At 47.8% G+C, this 12,235-nt stretch overlaps 1 protein-coding gene and 1 non-coding gene across 3 annotated transcripts in view; one reads left to right on the top strand and one right to left on the bottom strand.

The window, feature by feature from the left end:
* The window catches only part of LOC144683682 (muscleblind-like protein 3), a 264,924-nt gene that overhangs the window by 233,107 nt on the left and 19,582 nt on the right, over window positions 1-12,235 (bottom strand). The window lies entirely within an intron of this gene.
* Window positions 358-464, top strand: LOC144684117 (U6 spliceosomal RNA). The gene has a single exon (XR_013577402.1). It is a non-coding gene; the product is annotated as a U6 spliceosomal RNA (small nuclear RNA).

The raw sequence follows: 12,235 nt of genomic DNA on the forward strand, positions 1-12,235 counted from the left end.
CGTTAATGATGTTAATTACTTTTTAAATGGCCTTAATGGGCCGTTGACAGGTCGGCGGGAGCGCAGCCAATTAGGCTGCACCCCCGCCGACCTAAAATGGAAATTGCATGGGGTGACATCGGGAGTTCCGCCCGACGTCATCCTGCGTCATATTACACGTCGGCGAGCAGGCCCCGTCCCTGCTCGCCAACCAGAAGATCCTCCCCCAAGGGTGGGATGAAATCTCCATTAGGATTTAAATAAAAAGAAATATCTGGAGACAATTTTTTTAAATGAGGCACGCTGTCATGTGCTTGATTGTGCTGCATGGACACTTTTAGCAGCATTTTTGGGCTTTATTTTCTTATTTGCAGGATGGTGCTCGCTTCGGCAGCACATATACTAAAATTGGAACGATACAGAGAAGATTAGCATGGCCCCTGCGCAAGGATGACACGCAAATTCGTGCAGCTCCCTGAGGCAGCTGTCAGCCTTCGTTAAACTCTCTCGAAGCGCTAACCCGCGCCCCACACTGATGTCGACGCCCACCTTCTTCCCACCCCCAGTGGCAGTGCTGAGCCTTTCTCTGGGCGTGTTTCACACTGGCTGGCCGTTAATTTTTCAGCTAGCCGAAGATTGTGGTCGGGGGCCAATCGCGAGTGGAAGCACATTGGGCCCACCAATCACGCACGCCGACGATCACAAAATTCAGGCCATGATTTCGAAAACCTTGATGAAATATTTAATTCTCTGCTCTAGGAAGAATAACCCCAGTTTCTGCAGTCTATCCAAGTCACTGAAGTCCTTCATCCCTAGTACCATTCTGGCAAATCTCCTCTGTATCTCCTTTAAGGCCTTAACATTTTCTGAAAGTGAGGTGCCCAATATTGGACACCAACTGAAGCCTAACCAATGTTAATAAAGGTTCAGCGTAGCTTCCTTGCCTTTGTACACTTTGCTTCTGTTTATAAAGCCAAGGATCCCATGTGCATGCTAACAAGTCCTGGATTAATCCTATAATCTCACGTGATAAAGACAGGACCAAGAGTCTGATTAATAAACAATACAATTTGCTCCCGCAAGCACTGGAAGAAATCCTGTAATCTCTTAAGTAAAAATGAAATTTGACCCAGCCACTGTAGGGGGGAATACCACTATTAGCTGTAATTATTTTGAAATGCTTTGGGCAGAATTTTCCCTTTGGCGTGCGGGGCCCACCCCCGCACGCCCACGTGTAAAATGACCCGCAGTGACGTCAGGCGAGCGTCCCGCTGTCACCGCGCGCCATCGCGATATTTGGGAAGGCAGGCAGGCTATAAGTTCAGATGCGCGCCTGCCATCAATTAACGGGCCAGTTAAGGCCCTTGAAGCAGCAATTGATCTCAATTTTTCGCAGCCCATGTGATCTTCAGAACGTCGCACAGGTGCAACGGGCAGGCGGGTAGGAGACATTTGTACAAACCTCATCCACGGGCAGGATAAGAGGGGTGAGTGGGGTCGCAAATATGATCTTTCAGCTATTTAAGTGGGAAAGTTACTTATACTTGCTTGAGTGAGCAGGAAAACTTCAAAACTCACAACAGCTGCTAGGACAGGAGTAAAAGTCTTGGTCAGGATTCTACAGTAAAGAACATTTCTGGCCTGCAGCTTTCAGGAAGCCTTGCATTAGCCTGGGAATGAGAGTTGTGCTCTCCACTGGAGGCACCTCCTCTGAACAGGAAGGGAGGGCCAGAAGCGGGAGGAGGCCAGGAGTCCACGTTCAGCTTCCAGGGGAGCCACCTTTGGGAGGAGAGGCACAGGCACAAGGGGCCAACAGAAAGTGCAAGGCAGAAGGGGCTGCGGAAGACGCCAATATCCTGCTGCCAGGGTATACAGGTGGCGAAGCAGCTACCTCGATATATCTGAGGTCCAGTGCCAAAGGAGGATCCATCTCTCAAGGGAGACAGTCACTTCCATCTGTCAGATGATTGGCCCTGAGATGTCTGCAAACTGTGTGGGTGGACACCCCATGCTAGTGGCTCTAAAGGTCACAGCTGCCCTCAACTTCTATGCCTCTGGCTCTTTCCAGAGGTCAGTGGGTGATTTTTGCGGAGTCTTCCAATCAGCTGTCCACACTTGTGTCAAGCAGACGGGCATTGTCTATTCAGACGGGCATTGATCTTCATCCACTACCGCTGGGACGAGGCCAGCCAGACAGACAGAGCAAGCCAGAGGCTTTGCGGTGATTGCTGGCTTCCCCTGCGTCCAGGGTGCTATAGACTGCACACATGTGGCCATCAAGGCGCCAGCACGTGAGCCCGGTGCCTTCGTCAACAGGAAGGGCTTCCACTCCATGAACGTGCAGATAGTGTATGATCACAGGATGCAGATTCTACAAGTCTGTGCAAGGTACCCAGGCAGCTCCCACGATGCCTACATCCTCAGACACTCCCAGGTGCCGAGGCTCTTCAGTGCTCTGGCCCAGCTGGATGGATGGCTGCTGGGTGACAAGGGCTATCCCCTCAAAAGGTGGCTCATGACACCTCTCCGCCATCCAAGAACAGAGGCTGAGCAGCGGTACAATAGGAACCACGCCACCACAAGGGCTGTGATGGAGAGAACCATGGGTCTTCTCAAGATCTGCTTCCGATGCCTGGACCACTCAGGGGGCACACCGCAATACTCCCCAAATCTCTCTACAATCTGGCACTGGAAAGGGGCGACGCAGTGTACGAGGAAGACATAGACGCAGTTGCTACAGGTGCACACGATGCGTCCAGCTGTATGTCTAAGGATGAGCATGCACAGGAGAACACTGAGGGGCTAGACGCTGACCCGGGCATACTCTAGGGAGGCAGGGACACCCTGGAGGCTTTAATCCAAAGAACCTTCAGCTAGCCCATCACAAGTGGACCTTCAACACACGCCCAGGCTGCAGGCTCTACACTCGATACCTGAGTGCTAAATCAGCCTGGATACTAACATTAACTAAGGCCCTTGTCAATAAAGCTCAATGTCAAACAACTCACTCATAACATCATGGCTTCCCCTACACATGCAGAAGTAAGGAATCACCCTGAGGCATGGCAACATGTCAAAATTTATTGAATGAACAAATGTAACTTCATAAAGCAAAACAAAAATGGTGTTGGACATCACACCAAGTCCTCCACAAAGTACTATGGGCCAACATAAAAGCATAAGTGAGAAACCTGTGGTGTGCCTAAGGTGCCTTAAATTTACGCTTACAGGTGCTACGTCTAGGTGCTGTCCTCTCGCTGGCACTGACATCTGAGACAGCCTGCTTGCTATGCTGTCCTGTTGGCCTCGATGACCTTGGCAGACGTCCTCAGGCCCATGGAGTCTGTGCTGGCCCCGCCTGGGAGGGAACGGCCATTTACACAGCTGGCATCTCCCCAGTCGCTGCAGCCTCATCAGATGCCATGGTCACTGGCAGAGGGGTGGAGGAGCTGCTGCCCTCATCCGGAGCGCCCTGAAAGGAGCCCGCAGAGACGACAGGCAGCTGCTGCGCCAACGTGAAGTCACTTCAGACCTCCCTGCTCACCGTAGATAGATGGGCACCGAACTGGGATATTTGGTGCCCAAACCATCTCCCACGCTGGCACTGACCAGCTGTGGTCAATGGCGCTGTGAGAGCTTGCAGGTCCAAGTGCAACCCCAGGAGGCCCTGATTGTCCTCCTGGAGGAGCCTTTACATGAGGGTCACCACTCTCTCCATGGAGGAAGCATGGCACTCAGCCATGAGGCTCATTGCATTAGTGATGCCCGGCGTGGTCTCCTCCAGCATGGGCACTATGCCACGCATAGCCTCATGTATCTCCACCAGATCGTCCCCCATACCCTGCTGCACTTCCAGCATTCGCTGCCTCACGTCCGACTCCAGAGGCTCATCATCAGCCACCGACTGAGCATGTACCTGTCCCCAGCTGTCCTCCAACTGACAGCGCCCTGGGCACTCTCTGTCACCACCCACACCTCAAGCAAGTGTGAAGTGCCCTCACCGCTGTGCCCCAGGACATTAGCCGAATATCTAATTCCCACCGAGGTGCTATTATCTGCGCTGATGCCTGCCTGGCTGGGATGGTGTGATGCTGGTGAGTGCATTTGCTCTGGGATTTCAGGGGTGCGAGGTGGGCCCTCTGCCTCCTCCTCCCGGCCCTGCTCCGGTGATGCTGAAAGGAAGTAAAAGGACAGTTGATTAGTTACAGTGCAGACAATGTCAACTTGCATGCTGCTCCCCCAGGTCATTATGCGCTCATCCTTCCATAATCAATGGTAAACCCATGTTGCTAACTTCAATCACTGAGCATTCAGCAGTGCCATGGCTTCTGTGACGCACATGGTGACCTGAGTGTTCGCCAAACATACCTCCCCATGGCACCCTAGCCTCACCGCCAACGGTGGACCTGGGGGCATGGTGCCTCTCCAGATCCATGGCCTGCTGCTCAAAAGGCATAAGAATGGCCAACTGGGTCTGCCCTCCGCCAGTCCACATTTATTCCAATGCATTGTGCGCAGTCTTTTCCTGAAAAAGGGAGAGGAGTCCAACCTGCACCTGAATTCCCATCGCATCCCTGCCAACCCAGCCAGAGTGGGACATTGCAGGATTCCAGTTCTTCGTCACCCCACAGCTGCCACACACTCACCCAAACAAGCCAGGGCTGAACCCCCACCGCCCCCCACAACCCCCGTATTGGCCAAATGCTGCCTCCTTCATGTGTGGCACCACAAGGTGTCACTTTGCTAAGCAAGCAGACACAAGCACATGGAGCATAAAGATCAGCAGATGGATTGGTGCCCCGCCAACTGGAAACTCCCCTCCCAGCATGTTAGCACCCTGACTTTGACATGCTTTCCAGTTCCAGCACTCTGCCTAGGTGCAGAACCTCAACTTTCAACCCCATTCTATACTCTGGGTGTCAGTGTCACATATGCTGTGGATGCAGAACACATCCTAGCTCAACCCTCTCAGGGTGAACTGGGCATGGGCAATCTCTGCTGGCACACCCAGCGAGGGATACATGCCGTGAAGGATTCAATGCCGTTACTGTACTCAGAGTTGCCGGGGTGGGGCGGGGGTGTGGGTTGTGGGGAAAGGGTGACGGCTGCATTAAGTGACTTGAGGCAACATGGTACTCACCCTTCCTGAGCACAGGAGATCGTTGAATCTTTTGCGGCACTGGAGCCATGTGCGCCGCACCACATCATGGGAGCTGACACTCTCGGCCACCTCCTCCCATGCACGTTTGGTCAGGTAGCGAGGCCTCCGCCTCCCGTCCCTCGGAAGAAGGACCTCCTGCCGCGCTGCCACCTCCTCCAGGAGGACAGCTAGGCACTCGTCTGAAAAACAAGGGGCACACTGCCCTGCTGGCCTACCCTCCGGCCTGGCCTGCCCCGATGGCCTATCCTCCAGACTTACGTTAGGCACATTGCCCCTCTGATGTGCTCTTCTCCCAGCCATTATGAGCAGCCTTTCCAAGGCTGCCAGGCCTTAATTTAAATAGGCCGCTGGGTCGCCATTGGACCCGGTGATCTGAGCGCACCCGCCACCACCCGCCCACTCCTGCTATGTACGGGAGTCGTGAACTATGCTGGGCCTGCCTGTGTAAAATTGCGGCGCGGACCCAATCGCCGGCAGCATTCGGGTCTGCACCCGCCCACGCCAGCTCCCACACGGCCCACCCGACATGGGGAAAATTCTCCCCTTTGGGTGGGATTTCAATTTGCCTCCCAAACCTGGCAGAAACTGGGCAGAGGATGCCAGTTAAAATGGCGCAGGAGAAGTATCTACTGGCCTTGCACCCAAACATGTCAACTGCAATTCCAAGGTGAATTGGACTGAGTGACCTCTCTCATGTGCTACGGACATTTTCCCATGTACTGCAGTCCCATGCTTGTTGCAATATTGTGGGAATTAGCTAACATGCTACAGAAGGGCACAGATTAAATCAGGCTGTATGAATGGGTTCTGCATCCTTAATCTAGTCCTAATAAAACAAGCACTGATAAACCTTTTCTCAGAGGGCGTTGTGTAGGTGAGAAATGGTGAGATCATAACAGTGCAAGAGATAAGCTCTGAATTCTGAGTATGCTGCTTTGGTCACAGCTGGGGAATGTTCACATTATCATGTGCTGAGTGTCTTTATCCAATGAGGATATACACAAGCTTTACCTTTATAGTTTATTATGGAAAGAACAGGGATTAGACTCAAGAAAGAAACTCACTGTTGCTCAGTGGAGTGGTCTGGATTATAATAATCCTAGTATATGTCCCACAGCATTCTTTATGGTATGTTGAATGATGTCCTGTGTTTTTTACAGTGGCAAGAATGTCATGTGATGCACAATGCATTATTCTGTTGCTAACTGGAGCCGTGGGCTGGATTTTACAAGCCCCCAGCAGTGGGTTTGCAGACAGGATGGGGCCAAGTCCACAAAATATGATGGGTGCCATGCACACCACCTACCTGCCCATCCCTACCCCTGTCACAATTTTACCAGTGGCAGGGGAGGTGTGGAATGGCCCACCCACCCGTGAGCCAATTGAGACACTTAAGTGGCCAATTAATGCCACTAAATCCAACTCCATGTTTAACTTGGATTGTCTAACACCTATTTCACAAGGTCAGGTCAATTACACTTAAAAATTACACTAAAACCTACCTCTTCAACCACCTTTTAGCCATCAGCCCTAATATTGCTTTACAAGGCTTGGTGTCCAATTTTGCTTTATAATACTCCTGTGAAGCACATTAACATGTTTTATTATGTTAAAACTGTTATGTAAATATAAGTTGTTGTTGCACATTAGTCGGGGCAGCAGGTTCTCTTGGGCTATTGTCAATCACCTACCCAGTTTGGAGAAGTATTTCCAAGGTATCTTTCCTGTTAATAACCTGGGCTTTTATTGGGTTTTTCACCTCATCCAGGTGGTTACATTGCTTTAGTGTGAGATGGGAAGATGTGGCCCAGATTTTCACCATAACAGAGCATGTTTTACGCATGTGTGTTTCACGGAGACACCTGGCCATTTAAATCAGCTGCCTCCACTGAAGTTGAGTTTTGGGTGGCCTTGGAGTGAGAAATCCAAAGTGTACAGATTAGACCTGCTTTGCGGATTTGTTTCAATAAGCAGGATATCCCTTTGTAAAGTAAAGAGTGGTAAGGTACCCCTTTGAATCTGGTCCCAGGACACCTTTGAGGTTGGTCAGGTGCCCTTTTGAAATTGTTAAAAGTATGCATAAATGTGCGTAAAAGGTGCAGAAACTCATTACTGTCAAGCTCATTGGAACTGTCAACAGACCTGTCAAAATCAACTGTCAGAACTGTCAAGAGGGTCTGCCAAAGGGACCTGTCAAAGGTGTCATGAGGTCCTACCAAAAACATTTGTCAAGGGGAGCTATCAAGCTGCCAAGGCATTTAAAAGTCCTGCTGTTTAAATCCTAGCAAAAGTGTCTGGAGAGTTAAAAAAAAATCATTGCTTACTATTTCACTCTATCTGCTGACATAGCCTGCAGGCTTCCATTACTGGACTAGTGCTGCATGACTGATTTCACAACCATTCATTATCATAGTAGGGTGCCTGCCACTTCACAGTTTGATTGACAGCTGCCAGTAGTTATAGACTTTTTGATCTAGGACTATGAATTCCAATACTTGTTGTTATAAGGGATTGTGCACTTGAATGAAATGTTTATTGTTATAAGGCTTTATTTAGTTGAAGGAATGTAAATATAGTAAATGTGTTTTTATGATTGAGAGCATTTTTCTAATATAGTGAAGTCTGAAATAAACACTTAGAACTTTATTTTATCTAATCTCTGCATGTGTACTGAGGTAAGCCAATGGTGGATATTAGGTGAGTTAGCATGGTAGGTGTAAAGGCAAAGGATGGTGGGTGGGGAACATGGGTTGGCATGAGTTGGCACAGGGGCTATAAAGGGCCGGGGGTGGAGGGGCATAGGTTGACATGGAGGATATGGGTGGCCATGAGGGGTGGGTGCAGCAGCAAAATTTGGCATTGGGGACAGGAAGAACCACAGGGGTTGTTTGGGGGGCATACCTTGGCATGGGTGGTATGTGGGGCCATGGGGGTAGGTAGATGGGCATAGATTGGCATGGGGTACATGAGAAGAAATGGAGTGAGTGGAGGGCATGAGGTGGCAAGGGTTGACATGGTTGGAGCATGGGGTGTGTGTGTGGAGGGGTGAGGGTCAAGTGATGGAGGGATGTTTCATGTTTTATTCTTTATCTTTAAACTTTGTGGACCCAGTGCCAGATCCCTGAGGCAGGCTTCTGCCCAGTCTGCCTCCAAACCTGGGAGCCTCCTCAGTACTTCTGAGGTCGCCCACCCCAGCTTCTAATCAAGCCCACCAACCCCAGACTGAAAATCCAATGTCCAAGCAGACATTTTTAAAGATTGAGTTCACGGATCCGGGAATTGTCCCATCACTGATCACCCGATCCGGGAGCGAAAACCTAAGCTTATATATTGTGACATTTTAATTGTGTGGGACAGACTGGATGGACCCAGAGGGTCTTTTCTTGTTTGTCATTGTTGGTGTGAAGGAGCTGTTGTGAGGGTAGTTTGTAGATTAGCAGGTGCTTTTTGGGTTCCTGGCTGGAAGGAATTGGCAGGATTCTCTTCTTTCTCCTTGTTTAAATAGTTTGGGCTCTTCTGAAATGTGATGTGTGCTGGTCACAAAATTATTATCTAGCAAGGTATATAAGAATTAAGTGAATGGTAACCCCCATCTTTATTGATAAGTACCAGTAACAGTGAAAGTTTCTGGTAATTTATTCCCTCATTTCAGAGTTTGGGACAAGGCTTCCTATTGTCAACTGAACAGGGGTTTGTGCCACCCTTACCTGTGACATTACTGCATTGAGGCTGTGACATTAAACATTGCATTGTTGAATATAGTGTCAATGGGTCATAAACCCATAGACTTAAATCAGTCTGGTGATAAAATATTAAAGTGCCAGCCTTGGCTCAGTAGCAATCTCGCCTGAGTTAGTAGTTCATGTGTGAAGTCGCACACTAGACACCTGAGCACCTAATCTAGACAAACACTTCAATGTTGCACTGAGGAATTGCTGGACTGTTGGAGGCACTGTATTTGGGGTGAGACCCAAATTAGACCCACACACGTATAAAGATTCCCAGGATTGCAGATTGGACCTCTCCTGGAATCAGCTATTGGACCCACCCTGCCTTGCGGATTGATTGCCCACTTCAGGATCAGGGATTGGACGACCCCCATATAGCTGAGGATCGAACATGCCCTCCCCACACCTGCATTGGGGAAACAGGCCCCTCCTCTCCTTCCAAAACAAACAGGGAAGCCCCAACTTCCAGGTTTCCCATCCAAAACTCCACTCATCGCCTACAAAACTGTTCCTATTAACATCTGGGTCCAATTTCAGAGAAAGCACACAAAGTTTCCAGAAAGCAACAAAATCTTTTGCACATTCTACACTAATACAGAACAGCCTGTAAAGTAAGATAACATTCGGACAATCTACTCACACAAGTATCATCTTGCCCATGGAGTCTTTTAACATTGAAAGTAATTTAATTTCTTTCATAATCTCCTTTTACTTAATGCTACTGACATATGTCATAAGATTACCAGAACATTCCTCTCCGGTACTAGTCAATCTTACTCGACAAAGTTAAATCTTCCCTCTGAAGAGAGGCAGCTGAAAGGCCAAGTGATTGAGTGCTTGACCCTAACTGGTTTCTAAGAGGCACACAGCAAATGGTTTCATACAAACCACATGGCTGACTGACACATTGATCCATGAAGGGTCACATATTGAATGGATATTGAGTTGTACTAGAGGTTTATTGAATCATACTATGCTACACCTTTAGAAATGGTCAACCCATCAAGTCTGTGCTGGTATTTTTCTCCACACGTGTTATTCAGTTTAATTTCATCTGCCTGCCTGCTTCCTACATCCTTTGGTAATCCTCTTTTTCAAACTCTTTAATACGGTTTGTGATTATATTAAATTTGTGCCTTCTTGTGTCACCCCCCACCCGCCCCTCATAGTAGGGCATCTCTCACTATTAATAGTGATAGAAAAATTATTGGCTAGGACACCAGGGAGAACACCCTTGTTCTTTCTCTGAATAATGCCATGGGGGAGAATTTTCTCCCTGTCGGGCGGGCTGGGTGGGAACGAGTGCAGGTGGGTGCGGAGCCAGTCACCGCCCGTGATCGGCTGCATGCCGCCATCTTATGTGGGTGGGCCCGGTAGCGCCGTGCGGGTGGGGGGAGGAGGGAGAGTTGGGGCCTGCGGTCTTTCACTCATTTGCGCGAAAGAGTGCAAAAATCTCCCTGAGGCATTGAGATTAAGCACATATTGAAATTTTAAATAAAGAATGATTAAAATTATTTAGACATGTCCTTTCATGTGACAGTGTCACATAAGCTGGGACATGTTTATGAATAGTGTAAAAAATACTTATTTATTTAATAAAGCCTTCAGGAAACCTCATCCCACCTGTGGATGAGGTTTCCTGAAAAACGTGAAGGCTGCTTGGGCTCTTCGCCTGTCTGCCAAACTTAAGGTTGGACGGACAGCTCTGTTAATTATCTAAATTGGTCTCCTAATGGCCTTAGCAGGCCTTTGACAGTTCGGTGGGCGCGCACCCGCCGAGCGAAAGATTGGAATGACGCGCAGTGACGTCGAGACTCACGTCCGACATCACCGCGCTTCATTTTACGCGTTGGTGTGTCGTGCCTGCCCCCCCATGCCGATGTGAAAATTCTGGCCATGGGATCTTTCATATCCACCTGAGAGGACAGATGGGGTCTCAGTTCAACATCTCATCTGAAAGATGGCACTGGGAATGTCTGCATCAATTTTGTGCTCAGGTCTCTCGAGTGGGACTTCAACCCCCATCCTTCTGAGTCAGAGGTGAGAGTGCCAACGTTGAGCAATAAAATAACACCAATTGGAGTATCTAGGCTTTTAGATTTGCATATTGATGGGATAAACAGAAAGCCTGCCAGGAAAAGTCCCTGGGTAATATTCAGTCAACAGTAGACCTGATATTATAACAAAGCTGTGTCTTCTACATGCATGCATTATTCAGTTAGTTCCCCCCCAGTAAATAAATATCTATGTACCTTATTGGTTATTTTAACCAATTATTTTTCAACCTAAACTCATAACTATTTAAATGCATTTTAATTTTCCCTTTTATTAAACCTTGCAGCAGATTTATTACAATTTTTATTTTAATTGCATAGTAAGCTTGTTTGAGACACATGAGGAATTGTTTTCTTAACAACAGTGTTGTTTATGTTCAATCACATGATACAAGGAACCCTATTGGCTCCAAAACAACCCAGTAATTTTGAGGGGTTTTCTCAGCAGATTCTGAAAATGGAAAGACCTGTAAAGGAGCTGAGAACACCATGACTGACTGTGTATGGCTTAGTGAAATATCTCTTGTTTAAATCAAAAAATGCTTAGAAGCAGAGATTCTGGCAAAAAACAAATTATTTACCAGATCTGTTGGCCAAATATCAATTGGTTTAATACATTGTTCAAACAATAGGCTGGAGAAGCTTTAATCAGATTAGTCCTTTATTGGACACCTTAGAAATACTGCACCATCTATTCCCACACCCCAAACAATTGGTGGGATTATGCTATTCATTTTAGCATTTTATATTTAGTTACTGCAGAGAAATTAAATGGCCCCCAAAACGCACTTTCATATCACCTCAAGCTATTTACTTAATAAATCACTATGATCTCCAAAAACACTTGCACAATGTACCAGCAGACTGGCTGCTGCCATAGAGTGATATTACTGTGGACAAATGCTCAACATGTTTCTGTAGCAGTTACCATTTAACAAAACCCTTTAAAACAGACTAGGATAGTCATATGCAGCTATTAAATGTCTGTCCACTATTACTTCTAACAGAAATTACAAACACAATTAGCCAGGCTGGCAAACACAAGAGACTATTTGAGGAACAGCACCTCATCTTCCGACTCGGCACTTTACAGCCTTCCGGACTGAGTATTGAGTTCAACAATTTTAGATCATGAACTCTCTCCTCCATCCCCACCCCTTTCTGATTTTTCCCCCTCATTTTGTTTTTTTCCAATAATTTATTTAGATTTTTCTTTTCCCACCTATTTCCATTATTTTTAAATGTATTTCCATCCATTGTTTTATCTCTACCTTTTAGCCTTTTTCGATTCCTTCACCCCACCCCCACTAGGG

Source organism: Cetorhinus maximus, chromosome 8 (assembly GCF_964194155.1).
Source record: "Cetorhinus maximus chromosome 8, sCetMax3.hap1.1, whole genome shotgun sequence".
Taxonomy (NCBI): Eukaryota; Metazoa; Chordata; class Chondrichthyes; order Lamniformes; family Cetorhinidae; genus Cetorhinus; species Cetorhinus maximus.